This window comes from Juglans microcarpa x Juglans regia, chromosome 4D (assembly GCF_004785595.1).
Source record: "Juglans microcarpa x Juglans regia isolate MS1-56 chromosome 4D, Jm3101_v1.0, whole genome shotgun sequence".
NCBI lineage: Eukaryota > Viridiplantae > Streptophyta > Magnoliopsida > Fagales > Juglandaceae > Juglans > Juglans microcarpa x Juglans regia.
This window is the reverse complement of record NC_054600.1, coordinates 7,923,498-7,941,546: the sequence shown is the minus strand read 5'-3', so window position 1 is coordinate 7,941,546 and position 18,049 is coordinate 7,923,498.

Sequence of the window (18,049 nt, the reverse complement as noted above, 5' to 3'; positions counted from 1 at the left end):
CCCAGCGTCACAGTGTTCCTTGTTGCCAAGAACTGTTCTATACGAACTCTCGTGACGAATATGAGTATAAGAGGTCAACGTGAGTCGTCATCTAACTTGTCGTGGTCTTCTGTCGCTATGAACATTTGCTCGCCATGAAGTTGCTGCCAATCATATGTTCCCTCGCCACAGTGAGTTTCCTTCCGAACAGTACTTGTCGCCATAATTCCACTCTAGCTCCTGCTAGCTGTTCTCGCCATTACTAGTTGATGCCCGTTACGTGTTTCCTCGCCACAAGGGTGTTGCTCGCTAGTCGCCAATTGCTGCCCACAAGAAGTACCAGTCGCCAATCGCCAATCGCCAATCGCTAATTGCTAACCACACGAAGTGTTGCTCGCCAGTTGCTCAACGCACAAAGTGTTCCTCACCAATTGCTCTCTCACACGGTGTTGCTCGCCAATTGCTCACCACATGAGGCAACTTGCTAGATCGTAGCTCTCCGCTCACTTCTAGTCGCCGTCTAACTCGCCACCATTGCTCTTCTCCAATAGTGCTCGCCGTCATAACTCCACTGAAGCTCCTCACCAGCAGTCCTCGCCACTACGAGTTGCTACCAATTACATGTTTCCTCACCACAGTGGATTTACTCGCCACAGGGATTTCAATTGTCCGTGCATGGATTGCTCGTCGAGAGGTGTAGCTCGCCAATCACTTAACCACGGGATACTCCTCGCTAGTTACACAACGCACAGAGTGTTCCTTACTAGTTGCTCTCCTACACGGTGCTGCTTGCCAATTGCTCACCACATGAGGTATTCCTTACCAGTTGCAAACCACGCCAAGGGCCCCTCGGCATACACATCATTTTCAACTCCATTCACAAGAATCTTAGTCAGCGATAGTCTTTAAAAAAAAAATGAGCTAATTGACTCGAAAGTGGACTCGCCAAAAATAAAGAATTTTCATTGCTACAAAAGCGCTCAAGGTTAAACAATTTTCCCATGCAAAAATCATTCAGCAGCGAATGATCTCAATCAGGACAAATTACTCTGGTTTGACTCCTTCAAATATATTATTTTATTTTTACAAACGAAGTTGATTTTTTGAAAGACTTTTCCTACAAAGCTTTTCAAGGTTCCATGAAAAACTTGGCTGCTACATGTCGTAGGAACATATTACACTGGAAATGAATCACATGGCGCGAAGCACCAACAATGAAGCGGATCTTGGGCTCCACTTGTGCATCTCAATTTATCTTCAACAAAATAGGTCATTCAGTATCGCGGGCTCCACTTGTTCAGATTTAATTCTTATTTATTTTGCCTCTCAGTTGATCTTAATTTTCCCTATAGATCTCAACACATCTTCACATATTAGATTTGCTATTATCTCAAATTTGAAATTTGAGATGTTATTGTTTGAGATGTTAATATTGTTTGTTTGTTAGATGTGCAGATTTGTTTCTATTTTTTTCTTCTATTGTGATTCTGTACATAAATGAATGGATATTGGTTTCTGTTTCCCTTTTTTCCCTATAGATCTCAACACATCTTCACATATTAGATTTGTTATTATCTCGAATTTGAAATCTGAGATGTTATTGTTTGTAATGTTAATATTGTTTGTTTATCAGATGTGCAGATTTATTTCTATTTTTTTGTTATTATCTTAAATCTAAAATCTAAGATGTTATTATTTGAGATATTAATAAGTCGAACTGCAAAATCTTTGGCAACCCAGCTTAGATGAATTTTTTTTTGGTAGCTGCAATTTCTAGTTTTTACGTTATTATTTGTAGTTGTAATTTTTTTTTCTTTGTCAAGTATGCCTATTATGTTATAAATTTACGTTATAATTTTTTCGATTGTAAGTATTGGGCCTGAAATTATTAAACTAAATTTTTTTGACAATTCTGTTCAGGGACAATTTTTTTAGTTTGTAATTTAATTTTTTTTTAACATGCATGTGTATGTACTATTTCATGAAAATATAGAAAAGTTCATATTTAATTCAGCACAAAAGCAAACAGAAGCGTATCGAGTTGATTCCGAAATCCACAAATGGAGAAGTAAATTTCACAAATAATTCAGAATCCAGAAACGAAGAAATAAATTTGGGAAAGTTAGAACAACGAGAGGATCGAATTTTATCAGATAGCAAACAATAGAAAATAAAGAAGATGACAATCACTTTTATACTAAGCCACAAGTAGGGGTGCAAATGGTTCGATCCAGTTTGGTCCATCGCCGGACCGAATACCCATAGGGACCGGACTGAACAGGTAGTTATTGGTTCGGTCCGGTCCAATCAGTCCGGCCTAATTTTTTTTCCTTTTTTTATTTTTTTAAGTCAATTAATAAAAAAAATTATTTAAAATGTTAAATTAAATTAAGTGATTTATTAATGTGGATTATGTAACAAACTCAATAAAAAAATATTTTATATGGTCAATGATAATAAATTATATGAAAATTACATTATTAATTTATATAATTACTATATAATTAACTAATTGATATTATATATTAGTTAATTCATAGAATATTAACAAGTGTTAATAACATATTTAAAATTTTATATTGTTAATAGTGATATGTTAGATGAAGATATATATAAAATATTGTTAATTTATAGAATATTAACAAATATTAATAACATATTTAAAATTTTATATTGTTAATTGTACAATTATTATATAAATAATATATATAAAATATATTTTTATTTTTATTTTTTATTCGGTTGGTCCGGTCCGGTCCGAGAAATCTCCACCGCGGGACCGGACCAAAGACCGAAGACCGAAATTCTCCTACTTATTGGACTGGACCGGACCATGCATTTTTTCGGTCCGGTCCGGTCCGGTCGGTTTCTCCAGTCCGGACAGACCGTTTTACACCCCTAGCCACAAGTAGTAAAAGCGGTAAAAAAAAAAAAAAAAAAAAAAAAAAGAAGAATCAGATAAGAGATGTGGAATCGGTGGGAAAAAAATAACAACTAGTGAAAAAAATTGGCAGAATTCAGGAGAAAACCATAAAATAGTAAAAGTCAAGGACAGAGCGGGAAATGAATAAAAAGTGGAAGGCAAAATTGAGAAAAATGTTTAATTTGAACCAATCGGTGCAAACGGTGATAAAGAAGATAAGAACTGGAGAAAAAAATTGACAGAACCTGGAAAAAAACTAGAACATTGTAAAAGTCAAGAATAAAGCGAGAAAATAAATAGAAAATGGAGGGCAAAAGTGGAATAAATTGTTATAGGACCCGGAAAAAAAAAAAGAAAATGAAGGGAAAAACTGTAAAAATGCATACAGAAGATAAGAAAAATTAAGGACAGAGGGAAAACAAATATAAAAACAGGGGCAAAATCGGTATAAATGTTAGAAATAAAACATAGAGGGAAAACAAATATAAAAATAGTGGCAAAAATGAAAAAAAAAAAAAAAAAAAAAAGATGGATGAAGAGCTGCCTGCCTATTGGCGCTTATTATATATAAAATATATATCTATAGTGAACAAATAAGTGTCGATGGATGTGAACAGTAAAATTATCATCCTCCATGCATTCCATCCGTTTTGGGGGGTTTTTTTTTCCCTCTTGTTGTTGGTTCGCTTTTTCTATGAGGTCGTTCTGTATTTTCGTTCAGATTTTTTGTGGATTATTTTTTTTCCTTTCGTTGTTGGTTCGCATTTTTTGTATGATCTGAGTTTGCATTTTTTGTTAGAAAAAAATTTTTTCCCGTGGTTTCTTCAGGTTTGTTCTCTGCAAGGTTCGTTTTTTTTTTTTCATTTTCGTCCGAGTTGTTTGGTCACATTTTTGGTAAAAAAATTGAATTTTTTTGGTTTTTTTTTTCCCCTCTTACTGGTTCCCATTTTTGTTCTCTACAAGGTTAGGGTTGTTGTGCCTTTTCGTTCGTGTTGTTCTATGGGTTATTTTTTTGCTCCTGCTATTGGTTCGCTTTTTTGGTTACATTTATTGTATGATCTATGTTTGTATATTTCTTTTGCATTTTTTGTCAAATTTTTTTTTATGGTCTCTTCAGTTTCGTTCTCTGCAAGGTTGGGATTTTTTTCTTTCGTTTTCTGGGTTTGTATATTTTTTTTGCATTTTTTGTCGAATTTATTTTTTCAAGATCTCTTCAGTTTTGTTCTTTGCAAGGTTGGAATTTTTTCCTTCGTTTTCGTCCGGGTTGTTTGGCCGCATTTTTGGTAAAAAATTGTGTGTTTTTTTTTTTTGCATTTTTTGTCTTTTTTTTTTTTTTTGCATTTTTTGTCATTTTTTTTTTTGCATTGTCTCTTCTCTCTGCAAAGTTGGGATTTTTTTTTTCCACCAACTTCATGTGAGTCCCTATCTTTCTCGTGTGGTTTTATTCGTTTTCTGTCCTCAGATTTGTGTATTTTTTTGGATTTTTAATGTGTATTTTTTGTGTGGGTTTCCATAAGTTTTTTTGCATTTTATGGGTTTGCATGTTGTGGATTTTCTGTATTTTTTTATAAAAAATTATATCATTTTCTCGGTTTGGTTTTGGGTTTGCTTTTTGTCGGTTTTCTATATTTTTTGTGTGAGAAGATCGATTTCTTGTGTCCTTTTTTTTTCAGCTTAGTTATGGCTTTTTTATGATTCAATATTGCAAGGTTTGTATTTGGCTGCGTTATTATCTGTGATCTATAGATTTGTGGGAAAATATAATTTTTCTTATGATCCAACTTTGTATCTTTTTTTTGGTAATGTAATATTGGTTTTTGTTTTTGCTTATGTGATTTGCACATGCAATTTTGTATTTGCATTTTTTCTGTAAAATTGGTTTTTGTTGGTTAATGGGGCCCCATCGATATGGCAGGGTAATTCTCACCTGGATTGCTATATTGTAATTTGTGGTACTTTTCACAAAAGGCAATCGGGTTTTGGGTGGGGTTTTACAGCCATTCGATGTGGATGGCTCTTTGTTTATGCATGATGTCAATGTTTGCATGATTCTGAATGCTATTTATTTATCCATTCCATATAAATGCAATGGATGAGAATACTTTTATTTAGCATTATTGTAAGTTGCATGTTTTTTGGTTTTTGATTCTGTTTGTTCTAAAAGAAAGAATTTTTCTTTATTTTTTTTCAAATTAGTTTTGACTTTTTTATATAGTCTTTTTTATGATGCAGCATTGTAAAGTTTGTATTTGGCTATATTATTATCTGTGATCTATAGATTTGTAAGAAAATATTATTTTTCTTATGATCCGGTATTGTATTTTTTTTCATAATGTAATGTTGGTTTTTGTTTTTGGTTTTGTGATTTACATATGCAATCTTCTATTTGCATTTTTGCTGCAAAGTTGGTTTTTGTTGCTATAGATCAATTTTTTTTTAATTTGTTCTGTGGAGTTTGAGTTGTGTGGAGTTAATTTTTTCACATACAATCTTGTGTTATATTTTTTCGTTCATGCAGGGATGGTTTGGTCTTTTTAGAGGGGCTGTAGGTTTTGCTTCTTTTTTTTTCCATTCCGCCTTTTTATTTGCCTCCGTTTTTTTGGTGTTTTGACTTTTCTATCATTTTATGTTTTACTTTTATGTCTGTTTACATAGGGATGATTTGGTCTTTTTAATGGGACATCATCAGTATGGTAGGGTAATCCTCACCTTGATGGTCATATTGCAGTTTGTGGTAATTTTCACAGAAAGCAATCGAGGTTTGAGTAGGGTTTTGCAGCCATTCGATGTGAATGATTCCTTGCATCTATGGAATGCTTTTATTTTACATTATTGTGATTTGCATGCTATTTGCTTATTATTTTGTATGAATATTTGAATTGGTCAGTTCTGTTATATTGGTTTATGTTGTGATTCTATTTGTTCTAAGAAAAAGAATTTTTGGTTTTTTTTTTCAAATTAGTCATGGTTTTTTTATATAATCTTTTTTATAATACAATATTGTAGAGTTTATATTTGGTTGTATTATTATCTGTGATTTATAGATTACTAAGAAAATATAATTTTTCTTATGATCCAGTGTTGTATCTTTTTTTCATAATGTAATGTTGGTTTTTATTTTTGGTTCTATGATTTACACATGTAATCTTGTATTTACATTTTTACTGTGAAGTTGGTTTTTGTAGGTATAGATAAAAAAATTTTAAATTTGTTCTATGGATTTTTAGTTATGTAAAATTAATTTTTTCCAGGTATAATGTAGTGTTTTATTTTTTACTTTTTTTGTTAGCTTTTTTGCTTTTATACTTTCATCCAGCTATAATCTGTTGGTTTTTTTGCTTTCATCTTCTTGTAAAGCTTGTGTTTTGGTTTTATTGTTAGTAATTTTTTTTTCTACTTTTTCTTTTCTTATGGTTCAGATTTTTTTCATGTGTGCTATTCAACAAACATGTATTTTCTATTTGTTCTATTAACAGTACAAGATTTAGGTTTAAATAAATGGCGATAGAGGTGAACAGTAAGATTATTTTCTTCCTTGCATTTCATCCGTATTTTGGGTGTTTTATCTTTCTATCCTTTTATGTCCGTTTACATAAGGATGGTTTGGTGTTTTTACCGTGTCAATGTCAGAGGGGTTGCATGTTTTGCCTTTTCTTTTCCTTCCTCATTTTTATTTGCATTCCATGTTTTCTTTCTTTCATCTACTTTCTCTCGGTTTCACTGTTGGCTATTTATTCATTTTCTCCTCCCTTTATTTTGTTTTAATATAGAAGATAGAACTTGTAAATTGTTGTCTTATTGTCTTCTTTTGATGTTATGGTGATTAAGTGGTCTAAGCTTTTCATTTTAGGTTGATATCTCTTGACTTTCTCAATTTGTGCTTCGATTTGGTCTTTCTAGCAAATTTATGTTCAATGTTTAATATTGATTTGTTTTTTGCAGGAAGTTTCTATCAATAGGATTGACATTGAAGTTTTATTTTAAGGTTTGTCTTTCTCAAAATTTTCGTTTTGTAGTTATTTCTCATATTTTTAAATTTCGTTATAGAATGTGATTATTAATTTATTTATAGTTTTAGGAGTGATCAAGAATTTCAAATTTGTCAACAAATACATTTTTTCCTAGTCTTTTTTTTGCTATGCAACGGATTTTTGATGGTATAAATAGAATTTTTTGTTAATTTTTTTTTCTAGGTATCATGTGTTCTATTTTTTTTTTTTTTATAATGCAGTGCTTTTTTTTATTATGTGGTTGTTTGCTGTTTTTATTGTTGTGAATGTTTATTTTTTTGCTGTATCATTTGTAGATGTGTTACTATTTTTTGCATTCTTTGGTTTGTATGTCATGATTGTTGTGTGATTATTATAATGAAATAAAAAATAACATGTCATTCTGTTTGTTCTAAAAAGAAAAATTTAGATTATAATAGTTTTCATAGAATGATAGAATTTTTTTGCATGATTGTCTGCAATGATAATCTTCAAATAAAAGAATAAATTGTTATAGTTTTATTCCATTATCTGACGAAAATCCTCCTTATTTATATTTTTTGAATTGGGATTAATAGTTTTATGAGTCGGACGATATGCAATGTGTTCATTATCTGCAACTCTCTCCGCGCGTCAGCAAGAAGAATTTAGGATTTTATTTTTCGTTTGCATGTTATGATTTGTGTTCGTTGTGTTGTATAATTTGTTCTGTATTGTTGGGTTCATTGCAGTGTTTCATATTAGGGGAGGGGAGTTGTTGTTAGGTTGTGATGATGGTGTTATAGTGCAAGTTAATTCACAAGTGTTGATGGCCATCCTCACCTGGATAACCATATTGTAGTTTGTGGTACTTTCCACAAAAGACAATCGGGGTTTAGGTGGGGTTTTGCAGTCATTCGATATGAATGGATCATTGCTTACGCACGCTATTAATATTTTCACCATTCTAAACCCGATTTATTTATACGTTCAATATAGATCGACTGGATGAGAATATTCTTATTTAACATTATTGTGATTTAAATGTGAATTGATCAGTTTTGTTGCGTTGCTTTGTGCTGTAATCTGTTTGTTCTAAAAAAAAAGAATTTAGATGATGAAGGTTTTCATAAGATGGAGTTTTTTAACATAATTTTCTGCAGCAATTACCTTCAGATGAAAGAATAAATTGTTATATTCTTATTACATCATCTGATGAAAATCCTTCTTATTTATGTTCTTTGTATTAGGATAAACAGTTTGATAAAAATCCTCTTATTATTGTTTTCTTTGAATTTTATATTTATTAACTATAAGATGCTGTTATTTAAATATGAAAGTGATGTAAGTATGAAATTATCAAAATTGTGATATCGAAGGTTTAATTTGTACCATATATATTTTTTTTCTATATATTTTGTTCTGCTTTAAAGTGCAGCAATATTGGTTATGATGCACAATTTGCTCTTTTGTTTATGTCAAAAACGAAATATGTATGAATAAATTTATATAACTGATTAATTTTTGTCATAATAAATTAGGATAAAAAATTGCACTTAAAAATTTTTCTATGAAAAATTAAAACTCAATTTCGCTTATTTATCTGGAAAAAAAATGTTTTCTTCGAAAGATGAAAACTTTGAATATAAAACCGAGTGATATCAAGGAGTAGTAATTTATATTAAAATCAATAATTGAAGCAGGATGTATTTTCATGCTAATTTAAATTTAAATTACATACCAATGGTTATGAGTTTTGAAAATGAATGCTATCATCTGTGCATATTTTCCTAAAAAGAGGTTTTCTTTTATAAACATAAAACTGTTAACAACTTCGAAAATAACGTTGAGTTGTAAAATTAATGATAATGTTAACTTGAATTTCTTAGGAATTTATAGAATGTGTTATGATTTTTCTACACAGATATTTCCCGGTGGTTTTGATCATTTATTTCAAAGATAAAATTTAAGGTAAAATTTAATCTGTAAAACAACGTAAATGATTTCAGAAGACACTCAAATTACAAAATTATTTCTTGAGGCTGGTTTTTGTAAATTAAAATATGTTTAAGTTTAATTTTCAAAATTTATTGGTCTAAATTGCCCTTGTTATTTTTTATTTTTTCTGATTGTTTAGGCAAATTTTGTTTAATAAAAAATTAAAGGTTTTATAGTTTAAAAATATTATTGCATTGTTTCAAAAAAATAATGTATTTATAGTGACGATAAATTTACAAACACGAGGACATTCTTCCTTTAAAAAAAATTAAGTATGTAAATTAAAAGATCGTTTATAAATTATGGTGAAAACAAACTGTAATTAATTTATTCAAGATTTTTTGATTTATTTCTTTTTTTTAAATAAAGGAGGAATGTTCCCAGTGTTTTAAATTTGTTATTACAGTAAATATTTATTTTTCTTAGATATTAATGTAATAAATATCTTAAACTATAATTACCTTTTTTATATATATATGAAAAAGTCTTGCAAAACATCAGAATTAAAATTGAAAATAAATAAAACGGCCTATGCAATTAAAATGGTCAAAATTTATTTAAAATAATTTACTATTTTTTAAGAAAAATTTACTATTTTTTCCAAAATAATAACAATTATTAAAACATGCTGAAATAAAAAATAAAATAAAAATAACAGAACATGTTGAAATAAAAAAACAAAATGTATCTTGGAAAAATCATTGTGGATATGCATTATAATTTTTAATAAAAATTTGTTTTGGGTTTTTTAAAGAATACAAGCAATATTTAAAATTATTTGATTTTTTCCTCTTAGTAAAATAAAGGCTGTCACAATATCAGTAAAAAAAAAAATTATAGTTTGAAAATTTTGTTGTATTTTATCTACACAACAATAAAACATACTGAAACAAAAAAAATAAAATATATCTAAGTTTCTCTTGTTTTAAAAAAAAAAAGAATAAAATTTTTTCTGATACATATTTTTCTTTAAAAAGAATAAGAGAATCACTCAAGATATCTATTGTTTTTTTTTTAGGCTGTATCATTTGTTTTTTTCTTTAGAGAATACAAATATACAACAAAAAATAAATTGAAACAAAAAAATAAAATATAACCAAGTTTTTCTTGTTTAAAAAAAAGAATGAGATGAACGAAAAATATTTTGATGAAATAAAGTAAAGATTTCATTTTATTAAAATTTTTTTGGGTGTGTCCTTTTCTTTAAATAAAGCAAGAAAATCTTTGGGGATTTTTTAAGGTGGTATCTTTTGTTTTTTTTTTTTAGAAAATGTAATCAATATATACAACAATAAAACATATTGAAACAATACAACAAAATATACCTAAATTTCTCTTGTTTTAAAAAAAGAATGAGATGAAGGAAAAATATTTTATTTATTTTTTTAAAAATAAGAGAATTATTTAATATGTCTATTGTTTTTTTATTGTGGTATCTTTTATTTTTTTTCTTTAGAGAATACAATCAATATTTTAAAGTATAAATTGTTTTTTCAATTTAGTGAAAAAGAAGCCGTTAAGGAATGAGAAAAAAAAAATGTTAACATTCAAATATTATTTATGTTCATTCAATATTAACACATTCATAGTGGCATGTTCTTAGTTTTATTTATATAATGTAATTTTTTATACAAATTTTGATTAGCAATACTGATTTTAACGTTTTCTTGTTATTTTTTTCAAGTTAATTTTTTTCATTAATTTGTCATGCTCCTTCGGTAAACGTTTCCAGCTGTTATTTGTTTCCGGGTATGCTTTGTATTTTGTTTTTTCTTTTAGGTTTATCAAATATTAATTGAAATATAAATATTTAATATTTATCTGTTCAATATTTGATTATGTACTTATTTGTTATGCTATTCTATTGTATTTCATAAATGTACCTGCTAAGCTATTCGATTCAGCTGCCTACTTTAAGCATCTACGAAGAATTCTTTATGTGTTTTTCATTCTATTTATCGTCTTTGTATATTTTATTTATTCATCTAAATATGTGTTCTGTTTATATATATATATATATATATATATATATATCATTCAATGTTCTTCCCATTAATTTTAGTTATTCTTATTTGTAATACTGATTCTTTCGTCCTTGTAATATTTCGATCATTCTTTTGTTCAGATTTTATAGGATATTAATTCAAAATTTGTTGTGTTGATTATTCCTTTGTTAAGATTTGATTTTTCCAACTCGACGTGATTGTTAACCCATTTCTTTTGCTGACAAACAAAATGAATGGTGGTAAGATGACTTAACATATAGAGAATTTTCTTAAAAATATATTTGATCAATCTTTTTATCTAATAACCTTTCTCAAAAATCTCGCAATTAGGTCGCAAAAAACAATCAGGAAAAAAATTTCCCTATAATCTCTTACCAAAATAACAAAAAGAACAATATCGTCAACAAAAAACATCAACAAGTAGAACCACTCAAGATGAATAATTTTCCAATTATGAAACAAATATTATTGATACACCTATTGGCAAAAGTGATGAAAATGCTGATATTTTGCGACGAAAATATTGATGTCTCTCGTGATGGTATCGATGCCATTGACAACTTCTTTTCAGAAGATGTTGCATATTCTCAAGACACAAGTATCTCTTCAGCTGATCAAGAAATGATTGAATCCGCACTCGATACAACCAATTCCTTGCCTCCGACATTAACAAATCTATCCATCGAAACTTCAAATAGATATGATCAAATTACAGTTAAAGAGGTTTATTGAGTACCTTTCACTTTTTTCCCATATTTTTAAATAAAACTTTTTATTTGTTATTTTATATTCAAAGTGTAAACATTTTGTTCAATAAGCTATTTGTACTTTTCAAAATCAATTCAACTGTGAAAGCAGTACGTCAAGGTCTTGTCGAGGTAACAAAAAACCATAATACTAAATTGTTTTTTTTTTTTATCTCCTTTTTAACTATTTTGTTATTTTTTGAGTCAAAATTTAGAAAATTGCTTCATATTTTTTCATCTATTCCTTAGGTAACCGTCCTCATCAAATTGCTCAGTTTAGGCAGATATTAAAAACTGTGCCAAATGAAACAAACTGTTTGTCGTTGGTGCCGTCTTGCAAGTATTGTCATGCAAAAAGATTTTATCATAAAACAAATAGATTTTGTTGTGCTGATGGAACAATTGCTTTAACTAAAAATAATGTTTCTAATCAATTTTATCATTTATTTTGCTCAAACACAGCTGAGACAGCCAATTTTTTAACCTATGTTCACACATACAACAACAAATTTACATTTACGTCCTTTGAAGTTAAATTTGATAGAGATCTTTGCAGAAAAAATAAAGGAATCTGTACATTTCTAGCTCAGGGACAAATCTATCATTATCTTAATGATTTGACTCCTTTGGATGGACATCCTTCTTATTTGCAATTATATTTTTATGATATTGAACATGTGATACTGAACATGAATTACAAAATCGAATCTCTGATTCAGAAAGATTGGATGCGTCCATTATCGCTCAACTTATGGAAATTCTTTCTATTAATTCGTATTCTATTTTTTTCCGATGACTTGGTGATATGCCGAAGCATCACAAGTGGCATTAATTTGGATTGAGAATGACAATTTGGAGCAATTGAGTGGAAGAAGTATTATGGTTTACAATTATTCAGGTGGCAATCATATAGTTCAATACTATTTTGTATGTTATGATTCACTCCAATATCAATTGTTGTTTCCTTATAGCGACACAGATTGGCATAATGACATACAAAGAGTAAAAAAAGGTGCACGACTCCTACCAAATGAAACATCAACATTATTTGAACCGCAACAATCAACATCAGTTGATGATTTACTTTTAAGAGAAATAGAAGGTTTAGATATTTTCTACAGCTTGATAATTTAATGATATTTTTACTTCTAAATTTGGAGTCACCTTATGTTCTCAAATTTGATTTCTGTAGTGCTCCGAGAAAAAAAAAAGAGCCAATTGTTTCATGCCGTGAATATTATTGTTACAAGCTACAGATAAGAGAAAACATCAGATCTATTTTGTTATGCTCTGATCGTTTGTTGCAACAATTCGTTGTTGACATGTATGTTAAGATTAAAACTTTGAGATTGGATTACTTTTGTACCAAACAACAACAAATTCGATCAGAAGTATATCAAAACATTGTTGATAGTTTTTCACTTGGAGAAAGAGATAGTTCCAAGATTGGCAAATGTGTTATATTACCTTCTTCTTTTATTGGTGGACCAAGAGATATGTGAAAAAGATATATGTTTAGTCCAACGTTATAGAAAGTCGGATATTTTTTTGACGATAACATGTAATCCAAGTTGGAAAGAAATTCTGGATGAATTAGGTCTACAACAAGAACCAAAAAATTGTCCTGATTTGATTGATAGGATCTTCAGAGCAAAGTTAGAAGAGCTTAAATATCAACTATTCAAGCGAAAAATTTTCGACAAAGTTGCAGCACATGTTTATATAATTGAGCACCAAAAAAGAGGAATTTCACATGCTCATTTCTTGATTATATTATAAACAGATTGGGAGATTTATACTCCAGAATCTTTTGATGAAATTGTGTTAGCAGAAATACCTGATAAAAATCATAATTCGCATCTCTATAAAGCTGTTGCCAAGCATATGATGCATGACCCTTGTGGAATATTAAATTTGTCTGCATGAAAAGAAATGACACTTGCAAAAGTCATTATCCAAAAAATTTTACACTCAGTACAATAGTTAGAAATGATTGTTTTCCACAGTACAAATATCGTGATGATGGAAATACTGCCAAAGTTAGAGGACAACATTTGGATAATCGTTGGGTTGTTCTATACAATCCATATTTGGTTGCAACATTTGATTCTCACATCAATGTTGAGATCTGCTCTACAATTAAAGCAGTGAAATATCTTTACAAATATATCTACAAAGGTCATAACCGTGCTACTTTTAATGTAATTTCATAACAAAGTAATCAATTTGTTGATGAAATTCAATTATTTCAATCAGGTCGATGGATTGCTCCATCTGAAACTATGTGGAGGATTTTTAGCTTTATTGTAAATGAAATGCATGCAGCAGTATATAGCTTACATTTACATCTTGAAGATTAACATTTTGTGACTTTTCCTGCAAATCAAAGCTTGAACAATATTGTCAACTCTGATTTTTATGCAACATCAATGTTAACAGAATTTTTTACAACAAATCGTGTAAATGAAAACTCCCGAATATTATTGTATAAAGAATTTCCTGAATGTTTTGTTTGGAGCAACCAATATAAAACTTGGACTACTCGAAAGAAACAAACATTTATTGACATAATTGTTACAGCAAATCTATTTGAAGGTGAAAAGTATTATCTACGGATACTATTGAACCATATAAGAGGTCCTCTATCTTTTGTCCATCTCAAAACAATTAATGGCGTCATTGCTCCGACGTTTCGTGAGATAGCTACATAGCATGACTTATTAGAGTCAGATACATCATTGGAAGATTGTTTATATGAAGCATCACTATATCAAATGCCATACAACTTGAGAAGATTATTTGCTACAATCTTGGTTTATTGTAATCCTACGAATCCAAGATAACTGTGGGAACATTTTGAAGAAGGTATGATAGTTGATTTTAAAAAAGTTGAAAGTAACTCTATGAATATTAGAAAAGAAGTTTTGGAGCATATTTCTTCTGCACTTGAGTCAATGGGAAAAGATATCAACATGTTTCATCTCTTAAATCATGATATTTCTTTTGATGACGACCAACTTCAATCTAGAGAGATTAATGATAAATTGACAATCATAATTTCATAGGAAGACCTTATGGTATTAACAATTCTCAATGATGGACAACAACATGCCTATGATTCAATTTTACAAAAGGTTTTCTCAAATCTAGCAAGTTCTTTCTTTATTGATGGTCCTAGTGGAACATGAAATATATTTCTATATAAAACGCTTCTTGCTACATTAAGATCTAAACAATTGATATCACTTGCAATTACATCATCTGGTGTTGTTACATCTATTTTACCTGAACTTCGAACAACACATTCACGATTCAAGATTCCATTAAGTTTTGACAAAAACAATGCTTGCAATGTTAGAAAACAGAGTGGGCTTGCAAGATTGTTACGTGTTGCAAAATTATCATATGTGATGAAACCCCTATGTCAAAAAAATAATCCATAGAAGCATTGGACATAATGCTCCGAGACATCAATGATTCTAAATTATTATTTGGTAGCAAGGTTGTTGTTTTTTGTGGAAATTTTTGACAAATTTTACCCGTCGTTCGTAAAAGTACAAGATAAGAACAAATTGATGCAAGTTGGCTCTCCTCTTACATATGGCCTGCTCTAACCAAAATTTCATTGATTCAAAACATGCGAGCGAGATTAGATCCAGATTTTTCAAATTACTTGCTTCAATTAGACAATGGAACATCCCCAATCACAATTGAAGAAGAGACAAGAATTTTTGATGATATGCTTATTCGTTATGAAAGTGATGCTGGTTCTTTGCAAAAACTAATTGATACTGTTTTTCATAACATTCATGATTATTCAGAAAATTTGTCTGAAATGTTGAATCGAGCTATATTGATTCCAAAAAATACATATGTTGATGAAATAAATGCTAGACTTATACAGATATTTCCAGGTGAACTAAAACAATATTATAGTTTTGATGAGGCAATTGATGCATCTGAACAAGGTATTATGGAAGACTTCTTGAATACCTTGACACCAAATGGGATTCCATCTCATGAATTGCTACTTAAAAAAAAATTGTCCAATCATGTTACTTAGAAATATTAATTCTTCAGAAGGCTTATGCAATGGAACTCGTTTGATATGTTGTAACTTTGAACGTAACGTCATTGATGCAGAAATTGCAGTTGGTCATCATAGAGCCAAAAGAGCTTTTATACAAAAAATCTCGTTTTTGCCAAATGCTAATGAAAACAATGATTTCTCATTCAAGAGAACTCAATTTCCTACCAGATTAAGCTTTAAAATGACAATCAACAAAGCACGAGGCCAAACGTTAGATTTTGTAGGGATATATCTACCACAACCTATATTCTCTCATTGACAATTATATGTAGTATTATCAAGAGCTAAGACAACCTCTTCAGTAAAAATTTTGATAAGACCAATATCAACTGATAGATCTCAACGAAATTACACAAAAAATATTGTGTATAGAGAATTATTAAGTTTGGCATTTTCATCTTAACATCATACAAGTAAAGTGATTCAATAATTTACATTCATATTGTTATTATTTTGTAAAACTTGAAGTTTAAATACTAATGCATTTTTTTTCCTTTTTTACATATGTAGTGTTCAAGATGCGGAAGTTTTATACATCCATCAAAGATATCACACCAAGCACAAGGAATTGGAGAATCAAAATGCTTGTAGCAGAAAAATCTCCAAAATGTACAGTACATCATTCGCCATTAAAATATTAATACTTAATCTTAATTGATGCAGAGGTATAATATTTGTTGTTTTATAAATTTACAAAAATTTATGACTATATATTTAATGTTATAAAATGTTTTGTTAATAATAATAAACATATATTAATTTCTGCTGAAAATATATTATTTTAATATTTTGCAGGGCAATCGATTACAAGCAATCATGTTTGATAAAGATATTGATTCACGTGATGATACTTTGTATGTATTCCAGTCATACTAAGTCAGTAATGCTTATGTGAAGCCGTTGGATCCTAAATATAAAACTAAAACTCATCAATACCAATGGATCTTAAATTCAAAGATAATAATTGAAGAAATTTCAGATGATGAAAAAGTATTACAGCCACCAGTTTATGATATCGTTCCATTTATTGAACTTCATAATTATAAAGATTCGGTTGCAGAGATAGGTAAATATTTAATCAAAATTTACATATCATTTCATAACTATATTTATTAATAAAGAAAAAACTATAAACATGATTTATTAGATTTGTTGGCAATTGCGTTATATATTAAGCCAACTAGAAAAGTGAAAACAGCAAATGGTTTCAAAGTTTTGCAAGAAATATATCTGATTGATCAAAGGTAAACATATTCTTTAAATTATATATTTATTTCATTACATACATTTTCAATGGTAATTTATTTTTTAATTCTATCTATTGACATGAAATTATTGTTTACTTTTGCTTCAATTTTATAGCTTGAACCCTGTGTGTTTGACTATGTGAGACCTGTTTGTTGATGCTGAATATCAACAAATTTAAGAAGTTATTGCAAGTAAATCAATCATTTTTGTCAGGCGATTAAAAGTCACTTCTTATAATGATATTATTAAAAAATTCATGATAGCTATATTTTTGTTTTGTACAATATGCCCATGCCATATCTAACATATCTTTTTAATTTAGAACTTTTTTAATTGTCTCAACCAACAAGTATGTTTACAATAAATCCTACAATTTTTGGTACAACATCATTGCAATAATGGTAATATATGTTTTCTTTTTCCTGTTTAATTTTAAAATAAATTTTTATTTATTTTTGCTTACAACATAGAATTATTACATTTTCAAAAATTATTATTTGTTTTTAATTTCTCTTAAATTTTTGCAGGAAAACACTCAATGATTTCTTACTTGAAGATGTCATTATAAAATTCTTAGATCCATCACACACACCTGCCACTGCTCATACTGTCCGGAAATTAACTAACATTTTTGATATTGCAGAACTTCTCAAGGCTTCACAACCTAGAATAGTAAATTATATTCTTAACAATATTTTTTTAATTATTAATTATTGCAATACAATCATTTTAATACTTGTTATAAATATCGTGTAGAAACCAAAATTCAAGTGCTTGATCTCCAGCAAATCTTCTTTTATATGTCTTGCATTAGATGTAACAAAGGAACAAGCTATGATTACAATAAAAAATTTTCATATTACCATTGTAAGCATATGAGCATTGCACAACCACGGTATGTACCTTTTTTCTAAACTTTTAGTTCGCATTGCTTGCCTAAAAAATTTAACATATATTTTCTATATATTCTAATAGATAACTATATTTTTGTTGATAATAGTTATCGATCATATGTTGAAGTTGATGATGGTACATGACAGTTAGCTGCAGTAGTATTTGGTGAAATTGCAGAAAAAACGTTGGGTTATTCA